Here is a 27,500-nt window from a genome sequence, read left to right as displayed (position 1 = left end):
AATCTTTTCCAAGACCAGTCCAGGTAAGTTCGGGAAGATTTTCACTTGCGGAACTAGAGAAGAATTTCAAAACGTAAAACGTTGAAGAACAGCTAACGGCGGATGGTTATGGACGAGAGCGGACAGTAACGAACCAGAGCGTACAGTGACGGACAAGAGCGGACAGTGACAGACCAAAGCGGACAGTGACGGACCAGAGCGGACAGTGACGGACCAGAGCGGACGGCGACGGACAAGAACGGACAGTGACGGACCAAAGCGGACAGTGACGGACCAGAGCGGACAGTGACGGACCAGAGCGGACGGCGACGGATAAGAGCGGACAGTGACGGACGAGAACGGACAGTGACGGACGAGAACCGACAATGACGAACGAGAGCGGACGGTGACGGACGAGAGTGGACAGTGACGGACGAGAACGGAAGTAACGGAACGGACGAGAGCGGACGGCGACGGAACAGACGAGAGCGGACGGCGACGGAACAGACGAGAGCGGACAGTGACGGACGAGGGCGGACAGCGACGGACAAGAGCGGACAGTGACGGAACGGACGAGAGTGGACAATGACAGACGAGAGCGGACAGCGACGGACGAGAGCGGACAGCGACGGAACGGACGAGAGTGGACAGTGACGGACGAGAGCGGACAATGATGGACGAGAGCGGACAGTGACGGACCAGAGCGGACAGTGACGGACCAGAGCGGACGGCGACGGATAAGAGCGGACAGTGACGGACGAGAACGGACAGTGACGGACGAGAACCGACAATGACGAACGAGAGCGGACAGCGACGGACCGGACGAGATCAGACGGCCACGGAACGGACGAGAGCAGACAGTGACGTAACGGACGGAGCGGACGGCGACGGACGAGATCGGACGGTGACGGACGAGAACGGACAGTGACGAACGAGAACGGAAGTAACGGAACGGACGAGAGCGGACGGCGACGGAACAGACGAAAGCGGACAGCGACGGACGAGAGCGGACAGTGACGGAACGGACGAGAGTGGACAATGACGGACGAGAGCGGACAATGACGGACGAGAGCGGACAGCGACAGACGAGAGCGGACAGCGACGGAACGGACGAGAGTGGACAGTGACGAACGAGAGCGGACAATGACGGACGAGAGCGGACAGCGACGGACGACAGCGGACCGCGACCGAACGGACGACAGCGGACGGCGACGGACGAGTTTGGACAGCGACGGAACGGACGAGAGCAGCCGGCCACGGAACGGACGAGAGCGGACAGCGACGTAACGGACGAGAGCGGAGACCACGGACGAGAACTGGCGGCGATGGACGAAAACGGACAGTGACGGACGAGAACGGCACTGACGGACGAGAGCGGACAGTGACGAACGAGAGCGGACAGTGACGGACGAGAGCGGACAGTGACGGACGATAGCGGACAGTGACAGACGAGAGCGGACAGCGACGGACGAGAGCGGACGGCGACGGACGAGAACGGCACTGACGGACGAGAGCGGACAGTGCCGGACGATAGCGGACAGTGACAGACGAGAGCGGACAGTGACGTAACGGACGGAGCGGACGGCGACGGACGAGAACGGACAGTGACGGACGAGAGCGGACAGTGACGGACGAGAACGGAAGTAACGGAACGGACGAGAGCGAACGGCGACGGAACAGACGAGAGCGGACAGTGACGGACGAGAGCGGACAGCGACGGAACGGACGAGATTGGACAGTGACGAACGAGAGCGGACAGTGACGGACGAGAGCGGACAGTGACGGACGATAGCGGACAGTGACAGACGAGAGCGGACATCGACGGACGAGAGCGGACGGCGACGGACAAGAGCGGACGGTGACGAACGAGAGCGGACGGGGACGGAACGGACGGAACGGACGAGGGCGGACAGCGACGGACGAGAGCGGACAATGACGGACGAGAGCGGACAGCGACGGAACGGACGAGAGCGGACAGCGACGGAACGGGCGTGAGTGGACAGTGACGGACGAGAGCGACAGTGACGGACGAGAACGGAGAGTGACGGACGGGAGCGGACGGTGACGGACGAGAGCGGACAGCTACGGAACGGAGGAGAACGGACAACGACGTAACGGACGAGAGCGGACGACGACAGACGAGAACGGGGAGAGTGACAAACGAGAGCGGACGGCGACTGACGAGAGCGGACACTGACGGACGAGAGCGGACGGCGCCGGACGAGAAATAAACGAATGGACAAATTAAACGATCAATCAGCAAATAAAGAAATAAATCAGAATTAGCTGTAATTTCCGATAATCTGTAAACACTGCGACAGCTTGATAAAACCTAGACTGTTTTAAACATCTAAAGTATTTAACTTGAATAGGCGCGTACGTAATAGTCGCCATCTGTTACTGCCCTTGACTCAGTCACCGTGTGACGATATCAGCCACCAGATGGCGGTACACAATGGATGGGAGTGTTCATATAAATGTTTGTTGATAGAAGGGGTGAATCAAACACAATATAGATGTTATGATGGTATGTATACAGTGGCTGAGATACAGCCCAACTTAGATGTTATGATGGTATGTATACAGTGACTGAGATACAGCCCAACTTAGATGGTATGTATACAGTGGCTGAGATACAGCCCAACTTAGATGTTATGATGGTATGTATACAGTGGCTGAGATACAGCCCAACTTAGATGTTATGTATACAGTGGCTGAGATACAGCCCAACTTAGACTCACTTTAACTACCGCCCTGCTGGTATGACATACAGGGAACAACCAACCAATTGAAAAAATATATTTTTGAAACAGCCTCTGTGTATAGAACGTTGAGCCAAGGATAAAATGTCTGGCAGCCACTGATTGGCCAGTATGTTACGAAGTGAGAAAATAGATATGTAGCCTGATAGGTAACTATCAATAAGAAATGTTGATATAAATTTCTTAAGTCCGATTGGTTTTTTTCCCAAATGTTCACGTAATAATAGTAAACAGGTAAACATTTAAGATTTTTGAGAATTTTTACTGCGAAATTCACCTATTTTCAAAATGGCTACCCTGGAGAAAATTTGAGCTGAAGGACCCAACTTTTTTTTTTGATTAGGTGTTATATCAGACCCTAAACTTTTGTTATAAACCATAATCGTCATATTCAATTCAAGAATTTGAATGAAATAATCCAAAACGTTAACACTAAGGTATATGGGAAAACAATTGGTTGGTTGGTCTCTACAATAACCCTGTACTCATTGCATGATATTAAGAGGCGACTAAATTTAGGGGTTTTGTCTTCTTTCTTAACGACTTCCGTCTTACTCGACACTAGCTCACTTTTGACCTTTATCTGAGCGTTCGGTCCTTTGATGAAGGCTTTTTGGTAGTGTCCCCCTGTCCAGACTTACCAGAGATTAAAACATTACACTTGGTACACTTATATTAGTTAAGTAGCACTATGAAGTCGGTATTAACACGACCATTGCGCAGTCTAGCTCACTAACAGTTGAGACAGTCTTGATGACAGTTGATAGGACGTTAAGCAATGTTCAGATAAACATAAACCTCTGTCAACCAGTAAAGCTATACTTAGATTTTGTTTTATATATAGATCAATCAATCAATCAATCAATCATGTTTTATTAAAGTGTCATATGTCAATACAATCATAATAAAACAGCATTTGAGACTTAGCATAAAATTGATATCGACATCCAGCCAATTTTGGCTTATGAGACACTATTAGAACATTATCTATATACACTATTAAATAAATATATAATATACCATATATCAATACGAATCAGAAATCATAATAGACAAACTAAAAGTACAAAGATCTAGTTCTTAAAAGAGTCATTATCGGTTTTAAAATATAACTGCATACGCACATATATGGACGGATGTATAAATAATTAAAAATGATAGCAACTATATTATGACTTGTACTTGTTTGAAAATACACTTGTACCAAAGCATAGAAACACAATATTAGTGCACTTCCACCCGCGATGCTATTTTGTTTCCTAATTAGTCATAATAGGCCCTCGGCGAATTACGTATTGGCAGAGGGTGATCATTTTTACATCATTATGTTTTTTTTTATACCTACTATATTTGTGTAACTGTTCCATGTTCTATGTCTATATGTGATCGTATGTAATTTACCTGTGTCGTGATAAAGGGGCAGATTGCCTCGAAAATTCGACAATTTACTTCTCTGTACTGTCGTTATTACTACATGACATATATCCATTTTAGTAATACGCATCCAACATTTGTTTGTTAGGATCCAGTACCTATATTGGTTTATACCGTCGTTATTACTTACTAGACCCTATATACTGTATATATATATATATATATCGAATAATATTACGTAAGTGTTGTGTATATATGTGACGAAATAATCTTTTGAAAGTTTTCATTACTTTTCTTAAAAGCATGTAAGCAAACCAAAATATCCAACGTTTTCTTTAATATGTTAGTTTAAACTTGATTTCATTATTGTTATTTGCAGTAGTACGAGGGATGATTGATAATTTGTGAGCCTCGTATCGAAGGATGTATTTAAAGATGTCCTTTTTAAGTCCTACTATTCTCTGACATTGAAGGGCCGTGTACCCAAGGATTAGTCTCATTTGGTTTGTTTATATCGACGAGGTAGCACTGTAAAGTAAGCAAAACAAGCGTATTTTGCAAAATGGAAAAAAATCGGTTAGGGTTAGTGTTAGGGTAAAAGAGTCTGCCATTGTCGTGGCTGCCATTGTCGATTATGGCTAAAAATGTATTGAGCACCCGCCTTATTCACCTGATCTCGCTCCATCAGCAACTATTTCCAAAACTGATAACAGTTATTTCAGGCACAGTAACCCTAACCCTAACCCTAAACCTAACATGGAGTAGATGGCCTTTTGAACAGCCAAAAAAAGGAGTTCTATAAAAGTGGCATTGAAGCCCTTAAACACCGTTGGCAAAAGTGTAGAGATACTGAATGGGATTATGTTGAAAATAATACAATATGTCAAATCAAATCCTTCAATACGATGCTCACAATCAACCCTCGTTATATTCATTATACCAAAAATACGTAGTACCACAGGTGCCTGACTCGTTTTATAAAATAATAGCATATAGAGTACATATAAATGAGAAAGGCTCTGAACTCCCACAGGCTTGAAATCTGATGTATTTATTTCTAAGTACCGTAGCTTCGGTTGTTTTGGGTGGATTTTTTTCGAAGTAGGACTTAAATTGAAGAGAAATGGTCAATCTTTAAAATAAGCCATAACATGTTGTTGATTTCTCGATATTAGTTTACGAAATCGGGCGTGAAACTTCAAAATCCCCTCGATTTTGTTTAGTCGGACAAGTTGACGTATCGGGGTCACCACACTTTGACTCCATTGGACATAGCTTTAAATACGAAGTCCACGGGTTAATCACGAGGTCCGCTTCATCAGATCACCGAATACAACTATTACATACACTTACTTTATGTATACGAGCACCCTATCGACGGCCCCGGGACTTTTTATGCATACTGATCGCAGATTTTCCCCTTGAGTAGCCATGTTGTGTCAGCCGCGGTAAATTTGAACAAGCATTCTGATTGGTTCAACACATTTTCTATAACCAATCAGAATGCTTGTTCAAATTTACCGCGGCTGACACAACATGGCTACTCAAGGGGAAAATCTGCTATCAGTATGCATAAAAAGTCCCGGGGCCGTCGATAGGGTGCTCGTATACATAAAGTAAGTGTATGTAATAGTTGTATTCGGTGACCATTTCTCTTCAATTTAAGTCCTACTTCGAAAAAGTCCACCCAAAACAACCGAAGCTACGGTACTTAGAAATAAATACATCAGATTTCAAGCCTGGGGGAGTTCAGAACCTTTCTCATTTATATGTACTCTATATGTTATTATTTCATAAAACGAGTCAGGCACCTGTGGTAGTACTTATGTACATCCGTCTCCTTGTGTTTATAGATGGGTATAAAACAGTACTGGCAATTATATGTGTCACATAAAAATATAACTGTGCAGGGGGAAAGAAAGATAAACGGTGCAAGGGTTTTAGGGGGCATTTCATTTCAGAATAAACGTCGATTACATGATAACATACAAATTTAAAAAAAAAAAAAAAAAAAAAAAATATTCTTGAGAAATAAATCGGTATTACCTGATATGCTGCTCATACTCCCAGGTCGACGTCCTGTACCGCTACCTATTCATACAGCTAGCATGACCTGTGGATTATAGGATTACACTTGAGAAATTGGGAAGCAAAGACTGCAATGGTTATTCAATGATTTAAAGGTTAAAATTAATGACAACGAGTTCGAAATATTTCAGAAATGTCTCTTCGGAACAAAATTACGGTAAATGTCTTAGATAGTTTTCGATAATTTAAATCGACCTCTGCAGTAACCCGCGATAAATGTGTCTCATCATCCGCAATAGGTATTTCGAATAGCTACATTCAACATCTTACGGTAAATATGCTTGATTACTCTCGTTTTTTATCAATCGGCACGTATACATTATCTTTCTACACTTTGATGAAAATGGTAAACGTACGGTAAAAATGTCCAATATTCGCAGGCTGTAAATGTTTAGTCGTAACAAATATTCTTAGTCTTCAGAATCGACCAATACGATGTAATTTTCAGTTGTTTACAGAACAAGGAGATTTTCGGTAAACATACATGATAATTCACAGTCCTATCAATTGATTTTATGCATGAACTCCTCACAAAGAATGATCAAGTGATTTGAACTGGCAAATGATATGTTGATACGCTAGGTTTATCCATGGTATCTTGAAGGGGTATACCTTCGTGCGGCCATCAGAAACATGAACAATTTCTATTAATGAAAGCTATGCCCGGACGATGATTTTATGCGTGTCAGGTACCTACGTACATACATGTACTGAAAATAACGCCGAAATGCACAATAAAAATGGCGTATCATATACAAATACCGTGTGTCTTTGCGGTACTTAATGATACTTCGGGTCGAATTAAGAATTTCCAGGATTTAACACTCGAAGAACTATGATTTATCTTGAGAGTAAAATTGCCTTATTAATGTAAAGATTATAACTTTTCCTACCTGGAAAAATACATATTTTCAAGTAATATCAAACTAAGGAATGTCGCTTTAAACAAAACTATATTTAATAACTGGTCACGAATTTTACCTATACTAATTCCCTGTAATCTACCGTACAGTATTTGCACGTGAATTCTTTATTAGTGGTATCGATTAACGGGGAAAGCCTTGACGATGGATGACGAGGATCTGTACACATTGTAATGACGTACCTACGTATGTTGCGGTCAGTGAAATATTTCTATGGTTTAACTTCAGTTTGTAAATAGTAATAAAAAATAAAGTCAATGGTTGTCCAGTTCAACAAGTCGTGTTTACTCATACAAATGAAAAGAGACGTTTAAAAATTATAAAACTTGTGTTCATACTTAACTCATGCAAAGATAGCCCGTCTGTCCACAATGTTGTCTACATGTGTGTATTGTTTCGACAATTTCCTTGCTTGATTGACTAGAGATCATATTGATTTAAATAAATGTAAAATAAATAAATAAATAGATAAACAAAACGTACAGGAAATCATTCTCAATCTTATTCGATTACATTTTGGAAACTCAGATGTGAATATTATGGGATGTGGTCTGATAAAACCTCCAGATCGGAATACAATGTAACTAAAATACATTATGTACGTTTTTATGACATTTTTACCGGTGAAATATCGAAAACTATTCTTCTTTTTTTTTTTAATTTCTGGCCCGGTTTATATTTCTATACAAATGTGATCAACAGAATATCTAAGAGTAATTTCAGTAATACCAAAAACATTTCACTCATGAGGCTAATATTTGATATTTTTCCCCGAGTTTGCATCACAATATAAGCCCCACTTGCGAAATATATTTCGTATTACTGAAGACACTGTTAGATATTCTCTATATATTTATAAATTGATAAAAAATGTACCTGCGGTTACAGAAATTTAATTAGGAGTGTGTAGCTTACCTGTCTATACCTATAACGTATCCTTCTCTCTATCATACAATCCTACTGACCACTCCTACACAAAAAGTCACGTGACGTAATGGGCAGTTTAAAGGACATCCCCAGGAATACTCATCCATGTCTGAATCTTGACCGGCCGTAAAGAAGTATTCCTATCGATCGCACAGTGAAGAGTAACATGTGTTTACTTGTACAGTTATCTAAATACAAATAATCAATACTTCTATTGTTTGTATTGATATAACAGTATACCATTGTGTACGACTTTGTTTATTTGTTTACTTCAATGACATATGTCTCAGTAACTGATAATATTACTTAAATACAAATACTCAATATCTCTAGTGTACGTATTATATATAAGTTTGTTAGTTTGTTTGTTTGTTTGTTCATTTTTTTATTTTGTTTAATTGAACATTGCATTGTAAGAGACGTATTTTGACAGAACTCATTGTATGTCGTCAAAACTCCAGATCGTATTCCATACAATTTATCACGTGCAATTTCTAAATCATTTGTACTTGCCCATATATATTACTTATTAATGTGTTCTATTATTGAATAGAATGATTGACTTATTCTAGAGTTATTGCCCTTTGTTAAAAACGGATTACAATTGATAAGTTAAGCGTTCCAGTACAATCATTTCACAACGTGACGTATATGTGTATGTATACGTTTTATGTTTTAAGTGTGCATAAAAAGTTAAATCATCTTTTTTTTCATCATCTGAATACTGTTCTTAAAATGAATTGAAATCAGTAAGGGCGGTCGAAGACAACACAGACGGAAACAGACGCTTGTTTTGATTGTTTACGAAAGATATGTAAAATAAATTTGATAGGAGGTTAATCTTTTAGATCTTTGACTTGACAGCTTGCCAATTCATCAATAGTGTAACAGCATGTCACTTCATTGGTGGTTCCTCTGACGTCATAGAATTGACACTGATTTTTTTTTTCACAACGTGTTTACAATTTATTTTCTTTGGAAAATTCATTATCACTAAGACGCTTATATTTTTAAGTTTCGCTCGTACAGAATCATCAACTTGAGCACTTTGATAGGACGGACTGGTTTGTTTTTTTTTAATTTGGTTCTGGAATTATGTTCTGCAACTTGATTAAGTATCAGGTCCTTGTGATAACAGATTTAGAAATTGCGACCAGACCGCTTTGACAAGAGCAACATACACGGTCATGTTTTGCCATGTCCGTAAGGAAAGAATGCTGCGTTTGTGAATGTATTCAATATCCTGTGATTAAGATAGTGGGTTTCTGGATTGTGTCAGGTCCCCGTTGTAAGAGCCCTGGTTTTGTGAGAGATTTTGGGAATCTGAGCCAAGACCTTGTATAACAAGCAATACACAATATATCTATATTTGCCATCGTGTTTTGCCCATATATGGCATTAAGCAGACTCCATAGAAAACAATTGGTAGGTAACTGTATATAAGATACTTGATAGACAAATTAACGTCGACTTGATAAAATATAGTTCAGTCAATCGAATTGTCCCTTACGCTCTTCCGAATATTTTACATGCAGTCTACATGCTTCTGTCAACTTGATATTCTGTAGTACATCCCCGAGTCGCTTATGTCATCTTAATCAATCGAGGCATCCCTTACGTTCTTCCAAATATACTTAATATTCGATCTATTTCTATCAGTTTGATGTTTCTTCCATTAAAACTCTGGGCTGCTCATGCCATTCCAATCAATCATAATATTCATCGTTGAGTAAACTGACATTCGCTAAGTAATTTTAGTTTCCATCGATTTGATGTATGTCTAAACCAGTCCTCGGGGACGGTTGATTTCAATCTATTTTTAAACGAATATTTCATCTCGACTTCACAGACACCTGACTTTACTGACACCTGACTTTACTGACACCTGACTTCACTGACACCTGACTTCACTGAAACCTGACTTTGTTGAAACCTGCCTTTATTGACACCTAACTTTACTGACACCTGACTTTATTGACACCTGACTATATTGACATTCGGATTATTTGACACCTGATCTTTTTGAACCTGACTATATTGACACCCGGTTTTACTGACACATAACTCCTGATCACACCGATGTATGACTTTAGTGACACTTGAAGTCTCTGACGTCAGATTTTACCGATGTATGACTTTAGTGACACCTGAAGTCCCTGACACCAGATTTTACCGATGTATGACTTTAGTGACACCTGAAGTCACTGACACCAGATTTTACCGATGTATGACTTTAGTGACACCTGAAGTCCCTGGCACCAGATTTTACCGATGTATGACTTTAGTGACACCTGAAGTCCCTGACACCAGATTTTACTGATGTCTGACTTTAGTTACACTTGAAGTCCCTGACACCAGATTTTACCGATGTCTGACTTTAGTGACACTTGAAGTCCCTGACACCAGATTTTACCGATGTCTGACTTTAGTGACACTTGAAGTCCCTGACACCAGATTTTACCGATGTATGACTTTAGTGACACTTGAAGTCACTGACACCAGATTTTACCGATGTATGACTTTAGTGACACTTGAAGTCCCTGACACCAGATTTTACCGATGTATGACTTTAGTGACACCTTGAAGTCCCTGACACCAGATTTTACCGATGTATGACTTTAGTGACACTTGAAGTCCCTGACACCAGATTTTACCGATGTATGACTTTAGTGACACTTGAAGTCCCTGACACCAGATTTTACCGATGTATGACTTTAGTGACACTTGAAGTCCCTGACACCAGATTTTACCGATGTATGACTTTAGTGACACCTGAAGTCCCTGACACCAGATTTTACCGATGTATGACTTTAGTGACACCTGAAGTCCCTGACACCAGATTTTACCGATGTCTGACTTTAGTGACACTTGAAGTCACTGACACCAGATTTTACCGATGTATGACTTTAGTGACACCTGAAGTCCCTGACACCAGATTTTACCGATGTATGACTTTAGTGACACTTGAAGTCCCTGACACCAGATTTTACCGATGTATGACTTTAGTGACACTTGAAGTCCCTGACACCAGATTTTACCGATGTATGACTTTAGTGACACCTGAAGTCCCTGACGCCAGATTTTACCGATGTATGACTTTAGTGACACTTGAACGTCCCTGACGCCTGAAATAAGATCATTCCTTGACCTAATTTATTGTCACCAATATGCGATATTTACAGCCTTGACTTGTTTTGTTGTTTTTATTTAACTTACTTCTTATTCCTATGTACTTTTTCTTCACATAATGCTGGTGTCAGGCAAGAATGAATCATATACTGTACATGCACTTAAGAACGTGAAAGGTAGTTTTTTGATGGCGTTCGGAAGTCACAACACCAGGTATCGCACCAAGTCACTGTAGTCATATCTAAATATATATAGGTTCACTCATGTTTAGGTTTTTATTTTTGTATTTTGGGAAATTTTAGAAGGTGTAGATTTCTGTGTAAGACGAATTATAAACGGAGTCTAAATCACCTACTTACCCATTCAGATCTCTCTACGTATATCGGGGGATTTTATATAAGATACCCTGCCTCCGTCGGGCTTCGAACTAGCGACCATAAGTGTAATAGGAATGAGTAATGATCGATATCCTGCCCCGTCCGGGCTTCGAACTAGCGACCTTTCGCTCTTAAGGAAAACATCCTACACATGCACCACTAGGCTACAGGAGAATTCCCGGTAGTCTAAGCTAGTAAGATGACCTTATACTCTCCACTTTTATATACAATCGTGTAAGTACTGTGGACAAGACCACAGTGTGTAGGAGTGGAATGAAAAGTACATCTTTTTTCATTACTAGCCTAGTTTCCTGACTAACCGTGTTCCGTCCTCAGTGAATTGGGTTTTATTTAATATCGAATGGCCATGATTTTCCTAATTTGATAAAATAGCACGAATCTCTATCATCCATCGTAGCGTTTTATTAGTATGAGTCATTGGGACGCTTGTAATCAAATCATTCGGAATTCCTCGGGCTCTCTGCCTCGCTAGAGGTCGCCTGAATTTCGTTTTTTCTCTTTTATTATATTACAATATCAGTAATTGCCATAGATCATTCCGAAAGCTTCATTGTTCGATTACTATCATCCGATTGTTACCGAACGGGCACGCATAATTCGATATGTCGAAACGTCCAGTCGACATATCAAATTACGCGAGAGCTGAAATTTTCTGTAATAGATACAAGAAGATATATTCCGAATACGCTACAATCTCTTCTGGTGTAGGTTTATTGATAGTCCATAGGTATCTTTTTTTTCTCCTTACTCCATATTTTACTGACACCGGACATCACTATCACCTGACATCACTAACACCTGACATCACTATCACCTGACTCCAATGACAACCGAATTTACCTACACTTGACATCACTGACACCTGACATCACTAACACCTGACATCACTAACACCTGACATCACTAACACCCGACATCACTAACACCTGCCATCACTAACAAATGACGTTACTAACACCTGACATCACTAACACCTGATACACTAACACCTGACATCACTGACACCTGACTTCACTAACACATGACGTTACTAACACCTGACATCACTAACACCTGCTACACTAACACCTGACATCACTGACACCTGACTTAACTAACACCTGACATCACTAACAACCAAATTTACTGATACCCGACATCACTAACACCGGACATCACTATCATCTGACATCACTAACACATGACATCACTAACACTTGCCATCACTAACACATGACGTTACTAACACATGACATCACTAACACCTGATACACTAACACCTGACATCACTAACACATGACGTTACTAACACCTGACATCACTAACACATGACGTTATTAACACCTGACATCACTAACACCTGATACACTAACACCTGACATCACTGACACCTGACTTAACTAACACCTGACATCACTGACACCCGACATCACTAATACCTGACATCACTAACACCTGACATCATTAACACCTGACATCACTAACACCCGACATCACTAATACCTGATATCACTAACAACCGACATCACTGACAACTGACATCACTAACACTTGACATCACTAACACTTGACATCACAAGCACCTGACATCATTAACACCTGACTTCACTAACACCCGACATCACTAACACCTGACATCACTGACACCTGACTTAACTAACACCTGATATCACTGACACCTGACTTAACTAATACCTGACATCACTAACACCCGACATCACTAACACCTGACAAAACTAACACCCGAAATCACTAACACCTTAACATCATTATTACCCGACATCAATAACACCTGACATCACTAACATCTGACAAAACTAACACCCGACATCAATAACACCTGACATCAATAACACCTGACATCACTAACACCTGACATCACTAACACCTGACATCACTAACACCTTAACATCACTAACACCTGACAAAACTAACACCTGACAAAACTAACACCCGACATCACTAACACTTGACATCACTGACACCTGACATCACTAACACCTGACATCACTAACACCTGACATCACTAACACCTTAACATCACTAACACCTGACATTACTAACACATGACATTACTAACACCCGACATCACTAACAACTGACATCACTAACAACTGATACACTAACACCTGACATCACTAACACCTGACATCACTAACACCTGACATCACTAACAACTGATACACTAACACCTGACATCACTAACACCTGACATCACTAACACCTGACATCACTAACACCTGACATCACTAACACCCGACATCACTAACACCTGACATCACTAACACATGACATCACTAACACCTGACATCACTAGCACCTGACATCACTAACACCTGATACACTAACACCCGACATCACTAACACCTGACATAACCAACAACCGACATCACTGACAACTGACATCACTAACACTTGACATCACTAACACCTGACATCACTGACACCTGACTTAACTAACACCCGAGATCACTAACACCTGACATCACTAACACCTGACTGAACTGACACCTGACATTACATTTTCGTATCTTTCGTTATTCACATTTTGATCTTTTTTCCAGCTTTACATGTTGGATATGTGAAACATGATGGTACGTGACTGAACTGACACTTGAGATCACTAACACATGAAATCATTAACACCTGACATCACTGACAACTGATATCACTAACACCTGACATCATTAACGCCTGACATCACTTACCCCTGAAATCAATAACACCTGACATAACCAACAACCGACATCACTAACACCTGACTTCACTAACACTTGACATCACTGACACCTCATATCTGTAACACTTGTCATCACTAAAACCTGACATCACTAACCCCCGACATCACTAACACCTGACATCATAACACCTGACATCACTGACACCTGACATCACTAACACCTGACTTAACTAACACCGGACATCACTAACACCTGACATCACTAACACCTGACTGAACTGACACCTGGCTGAATTGACACCTGACTGAACTGACACCTGTCTGAATTGACAACTGACTGAACTGACACCTGACTGAATTGACACCTTACTGAACTGACACCTGACTGAACTGACATCTGACTTAATTGACACCTGACTTAACTAACACCTGACATCACTAACAACCAAATTTACTGATACCCGACATCACTAACACCGGACATCACTATCATCTGACATCACTAACACATGACATCACTAACACTTGCCATCACTAACACATGACGTTACTAACACATGACATCACTAACACCTGATACACTAACACCTGACATCACTAACACATGACGTTACTAACACCTGACATCACTAACACATGACGTTATTAACACCTGACATCACTAACACCTGATACACTAACACCTGACATCACTGACACCTGACTTAACTAACACCTGACATCACTGACACCCGACATCACTAATACCTGACATCACTAACACCTGACATCATTAACACCTGACATCACTAACACCCGACATCACTAATACCTGATATCACTAACAACCGACATCACTGACAACTGACATCACTAACACTTGACATCACTAACACTTGACATCACAAGCACCTGACATCATTAACACCTGACTTCACTAACACCCGACATCACTAACACCTGACATCACTGACACCTGACTTAACTAACACCTGATATCACTGACACCTGACTTAACTAATACCTGACATCACTAACACCCGACATCACTAACACCTGACAAAACTAACACCCGAAATCACTAACACCTTAACATCATTATTACCCGACATCAATAACACCTGACATCACTAACATCTGACAAAACTAACACCCGACATCAATAACACCTGACATCAATAACACCTGACATCACTAACACCTGACATCACTAACACCTTAACATCACTAACACCTGACAAAACTAACACCTGACAAAACTAACACCCGACATCACTAACACTTGACATCACTGACACCTGACATCACTAACACCTGACATCACTAACACCTGACATCACTAACACCTTAACATCACTAACACCTGACATTACTAACACATGACATTACTAACACCCGACATCACTAACACATGACATTACTAACACCCGACATCACTAACACATGACATCACTAACACCTGACATCACTAACACATGACATCACTAACACCTGACATCACTAACAACTGATACACTAACACCTGACATCACTAACAACTGATACACTAACACCTGACATCACTAACACCTGACATCACTAACACCTGACATCACTAACACCTGACATCACTAACACCCGACATCACTAACACCTGACATCACTAACACATGACATCACTAACACCTGACATCACTAACACCTGACATCACTAACACCTGATACACTAACACCCGACATCACTAACACCTGACATAACCAACAACCGACATCACTGACAACTGACATCACTAACACTTGACATCACTAACACCTGACATCACTGACACCTGACTTAACTAACACCCGAGATCACTAACACCTGACATCACTAACACCTGACTGAACTGACACCTGACATTACATTTTCGTATCTTTCGTTATTCACATTTTGATCTTTTTCCAGCTTTACATGTTGGATATGTGAAACATGATGGTACGTGACTGAACTGACACTTGAGATCACTAACACATGAAATCATTAACACCTGACATCACTGACAACTGATATCACTAACACCTGACATCATTAACGCCTGACATCACTTACCCCTGAAATCAATAACACCTGACATAACCAACAACCGACATCACTAACACCTGACTTCACTAACACTTGACATCACTGACACCTCATATCTGTAACACTTGTCATCACTAAAACCTGACATCACTAACCCCCGACATCACTAACACCTGACATCATAACACCTGACATCACTGACACCTGACATCACTAACACCTGACTTAACTAACACCGGACATCACTAACACCTGACATCACTAACACCTGACTGAACTGACACCTGGCTGAATTGACACCTGACTGAACTGACACCTGTCTGAATTGACAACTGACTGAACTGACACCTGACTGAATTGACACCTTACTGAACTGACACCTGACTGAACTGACATCTGACTTAATTGACACCTGACTGAACTGACATCTGACTGAATTGACACCTGACTGAACTGACACCTAACTGAATTGACACCTGACTGAACTGACACCTGACTGAATTGACACCTGACTGAACTGATATGTGTCTTGGTTTTTATTTTATTTTTTTTTTGCTATTTTGGTTTTTCTGCTTTCTTGTTTTTTGTTTTCTTTTTTTTTTTTTTTTTTGTGGGTTGGGGGGTTGGGGTGGCTGGGGGGGTAATTTTGTTTTGTCTGAGATACCAAAAGTAAAGTAAGATGCAAACCTTTCTCGATCGATTTTCCTAGTTCTGTAAAAACGCAATAGCGTGATGTCGCATGGTTTTAATTAACTCTTCTTTTGATATCGGGAACAATGGTAATATACCCTAATAAAAATCCTGGTCTGCATCATTAGTACGCTTGCATCATATGGCCAATTCGTGATGTATAATTAAGGGCATGCGTTACCTTTCTTTATCATGCACCTCCGTTCCAAAAAGAGTTCCACCTAAGAACATTGATAGAATACATAAAGGAAAGCTTATTTCGATAGATATTTTGCTACGGATATATATTATAAAGCCGATGATTGAACGATTGAAGTGACATGGCATTCACAGTCGATATAAATGACGCAGGGCTTCAGGCGTACTTGATATCGCGTGATAGAGTAATTGATATTTTCTTCATTTTCCCCCTCCTTTAGGTAATTCAAGGAGAGCTTACAGCCTCGTTTCCACTCGATAGAACGTCCATTTCGATGAGTATACCGTCGCCGTCTCCACAGCTTTAATCATGACGTCATCATGACGTTTTCTGTCTGATAAATGACACTCCTCTATGGTAGCTAGGTTTACACAAACAGATGTGGAGTTAAATTTTCTGACGTAATTTAGGAATAACAATGTACATGTACTACAGTTATATGACTAAACAACACGAGAGGCAAGTTAAAACAGTTAAGGACTTATACACGTATGTGAATCTAGCAAAAATCACATGACACGATTCTAAGGGCGACAACTCTAACAAAAATCATATGTGTGTACTGTTGAAAGTTCATGTTTACATCGCATTTGAAAAACTTATTCATATCTAAACTATTTTTTTTTTCTACTTCCTCCTTCTTTTCGAAATACATGCACACGGTTTATCGCCTCGTGAACAGCCAGGGTGATCCTCTGAGGCGGAGTCACCTTGTCTCACTGTCTGTGACATACGGCGGGAGAGTTGGGAGGGGTGTGTGTGTGTGTGGGGGGGGGGGGGGGGGGGGGGGGTGTCGCATGCATGCCATCCAGAGCAATAACTGTAAATTGCCTTGTCAAAGGACCCAATCAAGACAAAAAAAACGAGCCATTATCGACATAAGCCATCACGGGTAGGGAGTGTCGAACCACGCACCTCGGAACACCTCCTGAGATTACGAAGTCGGCGCTCTAACCGTCTGGGTTACCGGGAATAAGGGAGATAACTCTATTACCAATGTATGTAAGGTTTGATTTTGTATTGTTTAAAGTCCTATCAACATATATGGCCTACCCCTCTCTTATGCACCACCCTCAGAACTTCGGAACTCTGCTTCTAAAATATGTCTGCGCCAGAATGAAATATTAATTATCTAATTTTGTTTACAACAATTATGAAAAGAATGCACAGGGGAGATATTGGTTTAGGGTGTTGACCTGTTAAACAATTTTTAATCAATCGATGAGCTGTGACTCGTTTTTCTTTGTAACATTTTTTAATAATTTATTCATTAATTTATCTAATTATTTACTTGATTTTATAATGATATACTTTATCATTCTAGTTATCAATTCATTTATCTATTCATTAGTTTATATGTTTATTCATCATTAAAATGTACGAGAAATCCTTCGAAAAATATACCAACTACGTATGTAATTACTGAAATATTGTTTGTACAAAACAGCGCAGATTATCTGAGGCTCAACCACCGTCTTCAATCACGTGACTGCCTTATGTCACGATTAACAAGCTCGTGAGAAGATTGTTCCACGAACATTGTCTGTAAGATACCACACTCGTGTCCGCATACAAGTGTCAGTCGATGTCATCGATCGAGCTTTGATGACGTCATCGACGGAACCCGGATGTTGGGGTCGATTTATCATATTCACAGGGACCTGATAATCTGTATTGTCTAAGTGAATTTGACGCTATCCTTATCACAGGGACCGGATGAGTTTTTACACTAACCTAACCGAGTCACAGAGACTTTATACTCTGCTACTGTCTTAGTTAATTTGAGCCTATTCTGAATATAAACGGGTTGGGGATGGGGGTGGGTGTTGGTGTGTGATTGTGTGGTGTGTATGTGTGTGTGGTGGGGGATGGGGGTGGGTGTTGGTGTGTGATTGTGTGGTGTGTATGTGTGTGTGGTGGTGGGGGGGGGGGGGGGGGGGGGGTGAATGTGTGTGTGTGAAAGAACAGGGAAAACACATTCCTGCCCACAGCCCTGATGGGAACCCGGGTCTCCGGCAGAATAGTCAAAGGATCTACCTCATGGCCAAAGAATCATGCTCCGTCAGCTTAGTGACAGAGACCGTGTAATCTATGGCCAGGGCTAGGGCGAGTCACGAATCCGGGACGTCAGAACTCTTTACAGACTACCCAACCTCTAAAGGACTGCAAGCTTTAGGTCAACCATGATCAACCCAGTACCGTTTCGCTAAACTGAAAACAATAGCGTATGTTGTGTTTAGAAAAATATCCATAAAACATTATTTATTAAAAAAAAAAAAATGAAATTTAAAAATCAACTTCCGGTCTCATTAGGAGAAGGGCGAAATGTGATGAATTGAATGCCTGTTATAATTTGCTTTCTATTTTTCTTTCGCACCTTTAACAATTTTTCATTAACATTTCTCATGTAGAACAAAGAGAGAAAATATTTTAAGAGAGGTGAAAATTTACGAGAATAAATCAATAAGGTGAAACCGGATGTCAAGTTAGCCAATTTCTTACAGTAGTTAAATGGGCAATTCTATTATTTAACTGTCTGATTCTTCATCTTATATTGTAGTCACGTAGACCGGAAGTTACAACCATAACAATACTGTCAGAGAGAGTTTTGATCATGACAACATTTCCTGTCTTATAAATTAAACGCAAACAAAGCGGAAGTGTTTATTCCGCACTCAATCCGACTTCCTATCAGAAAATGGAAAGTGCGATATTGCCGAAGGCCGCTTCCTCTTTTTCTGCTTTACAACATCATCAGAGTATTGAATCAATATCATTTGAAACTACTATTTACATTGCAGACGCGCTACTTATTCAATCTATTTATTTATTCCTGTTACATATGTTTATTTTTTTGTTATATTATCATTGACCGAGTCGATCAAAGTAAATGTAATATGACCTAGATGTCTTTATTTATTTATTCCTTTTTTTATTTAATTATTTCTTTTAGTAATTTTATTATAATTGTTATCATTATTTGTCTCTGTCCTTTTTTCTGTTTAAAAAAAGTCTCCTTTTTTTTGTCTTTGTCTCCCCCCACCCCGAGTTCCAAAAATTTTGACTTAGATGACCCGATGGTGTATTTTAAATGTAATGATGCGGGTTTATTTATCTATATCTGATTATCAATGGTTTTGTTTACATCTTTATTCTCGAAATTTCACTTTTTGTTGTTTTTGTTTTATTCTGATGTTACAAATGTAGCTTTCGGTTTGTTGTTTCCGGGTGATATATTTATTTATTTATTTATTCATTTGATTTTGATTATCTCAGATTTATTATTGTTTTATTGTTTTCCCTTCTTTTACTGTTATTTACTTTATTTACACGTGTCTTTGTTGCCTAATAAATGTTAGTTTATATATCGATAACAAAGATGGCGCCCAGTTTGAACCTTGCGTCGGAACAATAATATCCGGAATTATCCACAGAAGCCGTTTCTCTCTATTAGTGTTATCCTTGAGTATATTCGGCTAATCTCGGCTAATTCCGGTACCCTATATCGATACTAATTTATCGAGATATGACGGGCGTTTTGTTTTGACTTTTGACTTGGCATGACTGTCCATGTGTATTTTACCCATCATAATATGGGACATGGATTGGAAATGACAGTCAATTCCCTGTGTGAATTTATAATGTGTCAGGCTAATTTCCTATTTACTACTAAGCTTATGTTAATGCCTGTAATCTCGGAACAGTCAATAACAATCCGGAATTATTGACAGGTTGTTGCATAATCGGCTCTCTCTATTAGTTATACCCAATTGAGGATATAACAATTTGTTGTGCATTGTTCATCACCTGATTTGTCAGAAGGGGAACTCGAATGAGTGTACCAGAATTATAAAATTGTAAACTGTCCAATTGATACATGCTTGCGTATCAAGCCATCAACAGCCCTACTAACTGTGAAATCTGAAAGTAGTTTCGTTCCAGGAAAAAAAAAATACTATTGAGCAGTTACACCTCAAACCGCCAAGTCATACTTTAGTTGTTATTCTCGAGATTTTCAAACTTTCTGCGAAAAAAAAATCAAAATGATGTACAAGCTGAGTATGACAGTTAAATGAACCATAAAACAAAACAGATATACAAACAAACAAAAAGCAAAACAAACTACATCACTCAGAAGGACGTGGTGTACGTACAGGTGTGCTGCTGGGTGTCTTCAGCAGTATGCTTCAGTGAGGTAGACCTATAAATCGGCAAAAGTTCCGGCCTATCACAAGGTGACTTAACACGAACATACCGCAGCCTTCCAAAACACACATACGCACTCGCCACACGCATGCATGTTGCACGCACGGGAGGCCGTCCTTAAATGACCTTAGCTGTTAAAAGGACGTTAAACAAAATAAACCAAACCTAACGTACAGGTAGAGTGACGTCATGTGCTACGGAAGAGTAAGCGTCTTCAGTAACACCCGCCATGTAACCTCGGGTAGGAAAAAGGCTACGTCACGTTCCCAAAATAAGAAACAACGGTTAACATTCACTCAACAGGCGTATATTACTTTCGGAAATGCGTTCTTCAAAATGCGACCTTTTGGTGATCATCCATGCTAATAATCGTTTCTGTGTCCTAAAGTTGTCGTTTTTGCGTCCTCAAATTATCATTATTGCATCCTCAAATTATCGCTATTGTATCCTCAAACTGTCGTTATGGCGTCCTCAAACTGTCGTTATTGTATCCTTATAAAGTGTCGTTATGGCGTCCTCAAACTGTCGTTATTGATCCTCTAATTATCGTTATGGCGTCCTCAAATTGTCGTTATTGTATCCTCAAACTGTCGTTATTGTATCCTCAAATTGTCGTTATTGTATCCTCAAACTGTCGTTATTGTATCCTCAAATTGTCGTTATGGCGTCCTCAAATTGTCGTTATTGTATCCTCAAACTGTCGTTATTGTATCCTCAAACTGTCGTTATGGCGTCCTCAAATTGTCGGTTATTGTATCCTTAAATTGTCGTTATTGTATCCTTAAATTGTCGTTATTGTATCTTCAAACTGTCGTTATTGTATCCTTAAATTATTGCTATGGTGTCCTCAAACTGTCGTTATTGCGTCCTGAAATTGTCGTTATTGTATCATTAAAAATTATCGCTATGGCGTCCTCAAACTGTCGTTATTGCATCCTGAAATTGTCGTTATTATGCCTTGCTAATGGGGCCGCGGTGGCCGAGTGGTTAAGGTGTCCCGACACTTTAATACTAGCCCTCCACCTCTGGCTTGCGAGTTCGAAACCTACGTGGGGCAGTTGCCAGGTACTGACCGTAGGCCGGTGGTTTTTCTCCGGGTACTCCGGCTTTCCTCCACCTCCAAGACCTGGCACGTCCTTAAATGACCCTGGCTGTTAATAGGACGTTAAACAAAAACAAACCAAACCAAAATTGCTAATCACCGCTGCCAGTCACTGCGGACAAACGACTATATAATGCCAATCACAATGTACTGAGTCGTTTAAGATAAAAAGAAACCTCATGGGAAGAATTTTCTGACGACAACACTTTGTCTGGACAGTTTCTACAATTGACTGATCATAGGACTGCCATTAGATTAAACTAACGCCCGGCAGCGCCTGTCGACTTCCATCAACTGTATGTTCTTTGTTAGTGACTTTAAGGTCGAGACTCGGTGATTTTATTACTTATTAAGGATTTAGGCAGGTACTATCGACTCATATGAACTGCATTAACCTAAATAACAAAATTAAAATATATATATATATTTCGACACTAGCAACAATCATATACACAATGTACGTGTAACTAATTACTGTGAGCCGCCGACATTTATTTTGCGGTAAAATGTCATCCGCTTTCGGGATGACGAATCATAAAACTGATTCCGATATTGCTGTAGGAGTTTTGCTCTTCACATGTGACAATACTAGTGACTTTATCATTTGTTTATATTACCTGTGTGTGGATTTATATTACCAGTGAAGAATCAGAATATCTTTGAAAAATCACATCTGGATGATTAGCTAATCAAATGCTTTTGATTTTCTTTTGTAGTATGACAATATTACGTAATCTCTTAGTTGAGTTTTCATTCAAACTTTCTCTCGTTAACGAGATCTCGACAACTACAAGTGGAAGTACTACATAATTGTACTCGATATTACCCGGAGATTTGGAGTAGCTCCTTCAAGTACACTTGGGTCAAAGCGGAAACAAGAATCCTGTAGAGACGGTTAGTCAGGCAGCTTAAACAGCATTGATTGACCACTAGCTAGTGTCCGGTTTCCATTTCGGACAGAATACTTAGATAACTACCGTATACGGTATAATTACACATTTTCACGTGACCTATATCTTATACAAACTGCAACTGGATGAAAGAAAGCGAGGCAGCCGTGCGTCTGGAAATTTCAGAATTTAGAATGTGTATTACTTTGATATAAGCCTATGTATTTTCTCAATTTCAGAAGATAAACTTAATATGAAAAGCATACTGTATAATATACATACAAATATGTTTCTTAGACGTCAATTTTCTCGAAAGGACGCCGGTCCATCACCAAATAACTTCCCAACATGTTGTTACTCATTTTTCTCGCTAAGTAGATTACAACGATGGAAGAGACTGGTTTTTATTTTAAATGTTACAATAACAGTGGTTATAAGTACTACTTGTACGAATGAGACTCTCAACTGTACGTTCAGGAGAAAAACCCACGTTGATAAAATGTATATTGTATACGGTATACTTATACTAAACACCTTGATATGCGTATACATTTTGGTGGTCATTCGTTGGAGGAAAATGACATAGTGTATCTATCGAAACGGCACGCTTCAATCCTTTATTGTTTGTGAGATACCGATGGCCATTGACATTCTTAAGATAACGAACAAACAAATACCCCCTCCCCCCCCCCCCACCCGAAAAAAAAAACAACAACAGCAAAAAAAAAAAAAAAAAACCCAAAAAACAAACCCCAAAAAAACAAACAAAAAACAAAAAAACAACAACAAAAATACAAAAAAGAAACCAAAAAAAAAGCAAACAAACAAAAATGCAGTTAAAAAAAAAATCACACATAAAAAAAAAGTATTTAATTCTCCCTTCGTGGACCTCAGAGTTAATAATCGCAAACTGAACCATAGTTTTAGACTTATTAAGACTTCATTGTGAGGAACATGTAATTGGCGTTACCATAAATAACTACCAAACACAGGCGGATCCAAATAATGAGCTAGTTTCCATTCACAAGGACAACACATACTGGGGTATTGAGTTACTCAAGTCCAACGACTTGTTTCAATTGAGTTATTGGACTTAATTATATCTGTACAATTATCCCATGGCAGTAAATATAGTTCTGGTCCACATGCTTGATTTTCGTGTCTAACAGATACGATGATTGAAATCGTTATATACAGTGTTTCCAGCCAAAAAAAACTCACTTCAAAGGTTAATTTGGGATCATGCAATCTAAACTAAATAATAATGTATGTTAGGATGGAAAACGGATCAGATATGTGCATGAAAAACAAAGGCAAGCTAATAAATAAATAAATAAATAAACAAATAAAGTGGATACTCCAATTGAGGCTTCAGATTCGCGGGGTAGGGAGGGGGGAGGGGGGGGGGCAAGAACATTCCGTGCTGACGTAATTTGTACTTGTATACTTTGGCAAACTAATCTAAACCCTAGTGAGGTATCCACCAGCTACTACAACACGAACCTCGCCTCGAAATGAAACTTACTGTTCACGGGGCGATAAACCCAATAAACAAAAGGATATTTCTAAGATATGTCCAACTTTCATCCACATCAATATTAATAACAAAACTAAGCTTCAATATTCGTTTCGGTTTAAAACTTTACTTAAATTGTTCAAGTCAAAATTGTTACATCAAGGGTTTTATTTTTTGTCAGAGATTATACCAGTGCTGTGTTATTCTTTTATCAGTCTGAAGTTTATATTTGCCGGGGCCTACTGTCTCCCATAACAATACGTTAGGAGAGAAAACAAAGCGATGGTTCTGTAACAATAGAAGCCTTGTATTGTCTGACAGTGGAGACGTACACGAACTTGAATGATTTTAAGTGAAAAAAAAAATAACAAAAATAATGACAGTGAAAAGCTAAAACTGAACACATGTACTATAATGGTTGTGTTCACAGCCCGTGTGTTGAAAACATGATCCGTTTGAAGACGAACCTAAAGGACGTCTTGATGATTTAAAACGTTGTTCCAGACTGTTCTATTGTCAGTGAAATGTAGTTTTCAAACTTCTTTGTTTTCAAATGTGGTAGGGGTGGTGGTAGTGTTGGGGGGGGGGGGGGGGGGGGGGGGGGGGGTTAACAAAGGGATTGGGGATTGGATCGTTAATCCAAACAATTCGCTCCGGGTCCAAACCGTCCGGATAACATTTTTTCATGGAGTTATTCCCCTTGGTTGTACTCTTTAAGTTTAGGGTTTAACATAGTGCATCAATCGTGTTTGTAGCGCCCAAACCCCCGTCCCTCTTTTTAATGAGTATCATACTGAAGTATCATAGATTGCATAGAGAACTAATATATTATTTATATATAGAAGTTCGATTTGTTTATTTATTTCATTTATTTATTTTATTTCGCCATATCGAACAAAGTTGACTCGATGCGTTCTAGTAAGTGTGAATTAGCGAGCCACCAGTCGCTGAACTTAATTTCTATATATAATTCCTTGTATGTGCATTATATCAATATATTATTTTATTTTCTATATTTTGAAAGACAGGTGTTTGGTCAAAATATAATTTTGTCCAATGTTAGTAAGAGAGCGATCTCGAACTATTACGAAACAGACCCTTTAACTGGTGTTGATCCTTAAGGAAACTCGGTCAGCTCCCAACCAAACCTTTAAGAAATGATGTAATTTTTCAACGTATTCAAAGTATCCAAGCCATATGTTGATACAAGAAAACACGGATTGTTCAAAAAATAGAAATAAAATGTCATCACACAGGAAGATATTAGACTTTTACAAAGTTCTTATCAAGTGTGTAAACTGTTACTGGAAAATCAATAAAAACAATCGTATAACACTTACCGCAGAATAATAGGTTGGTGGCATCCATCGCAATATAGGTCCTAAATAAACACAGGCGCTTGTCACCTGACACGTGTCATTCACGTGTGTACGTATGTGTGTCAATGGCGTTTGCTAACTCCTGGTGTCAGGAATCTGTAAGGTGGTAAGTTGCTGAAGGATGAATTTAAGATAGGTCAGTTGTTCCTTTCTGAATGTTCTTCTAAATAACACTCAACGATAGGAACCCATTCAGAACATGAATTCACAATACTCCATTGATTCCAGAATAGTAAAATTGATGAGCTCCGATAACCATTACTACCAGCTTTTCTCCTCGCTCACAATTGGTCTAACCCTCTCCGAAATGCACAGCTATGATTTAAACCACTAGTTCTCAACTTAATTACCCACCGTGACGCATAACCAGTGAAATTCAACACTGTTTTAACTATTCTCATAAATCCTCTAGTTACTATAGTGAAGCATGGGGGACTAAATGTCCCCTGCGCGCGCGCTCCACGTGCCTGTGCTCCACAACAACTAGTCGGTCTATGCACCCCGGCCCGTTATAATAAAGACCCCGTAATTTAATCAATTTCGTCTCGCGAGCAAGCTTTTGTTATGAGGCTAAGCTAATATATCTGAGTGAGTGTATTGATACCGGTTGCTGCAAGCTTTCTTCCGTTATTTTTCCGATAGGTAAACAAATCTTGAGCTGTCCCGTTTTGTCGGACGCAATTGATTCCAGTGAATGACGTCACATGTTCAACGTCCCGATTGATTTTGAATAATGGTCCACTCCGTTGGATCCATGACAAGGCAGATTTATAGCCATCTGCTCCTAACCCGTGCCGAAGCGGGGTAAGTAGACTTGTACTGTATCTTGCTAAGTCGTACACAGTATAATATGTGTGTGTATCCATGCTCGTGGTCACTGTTTCGGGGACATTGGAGAAGTTCAGAACCCAAGAACGTTGAAGTCGACTGAGAGGAAACCAAAATATATCAGCTGTCGTTATTACAACACTTCGGATCTTCATATGTTATCTCTTGGGTTACTTTTCCGTCTTTCTGTGTTTTGTTTTCTTTTGTCAGATAATAGTTTCTGTTTGACATCCATTCTCATGTCAAACAAGCAGTTACAGTCTCCTTGACAACGTCCTCATATGACCCTGACTGTTTGTGTCTCCTTGACAACCGTCCTCATATTACCCTGATGGTTGGTGTCTCCTTGACAACCGTCCTCATATGACCCTGACTGTTGGCGTCTCCTTGACAACCGTCCTCATATGACCCTGACTGTTGGCGTCTCCTTG

The 27,500-nt window shown here is 39.9% G+C and overlaps 1 long non-coding RNA gene across 1 annotated transcript in view; it reads right to left on the bottom strand.

Annotated features, from left to right (window-relative positions):
* Positions 1-26,740, bottom strand: part of LOC117315585 — a 28,439-nt gene extending 1,699 nt beyond the window's left edge. The window contains exons 1-2 of the long non-coding RNA XR_004529724.1: positions 26,203-26,740; positions 6,162-6,228 (exon numbers count right to left, since the gene is read on the bottom strand). This is a non-coding gene — a long non-coding RNA (uncharacterized LOC117315585). The remainder of the gene's footprint in view (positions 1-6,161; positions 6,229-26,202) is intronic.
* Positions 26,741-27,500: the final 760 nt, after the last annotated feature.

This window comes from Pecten maximus, chromosome 17 (assembly GCF_902652985.1).
Source record: "Pecten maximus chromosome 17, xPecMax1.1, whole genome shotgun sequence".
In the NCBI taxonomy this organism is placed as follows: Eukaryota; Metazoa; Mollusca; class Bivalvia; order Pectinida; family Pectinidae; genus Pecten; species Pecten maximus.
The sequence above is the reverse complement of the archived record's forward strand: the minus strand, read 5'-3'. Positions and strand labels throughout refer to the sequence as shown.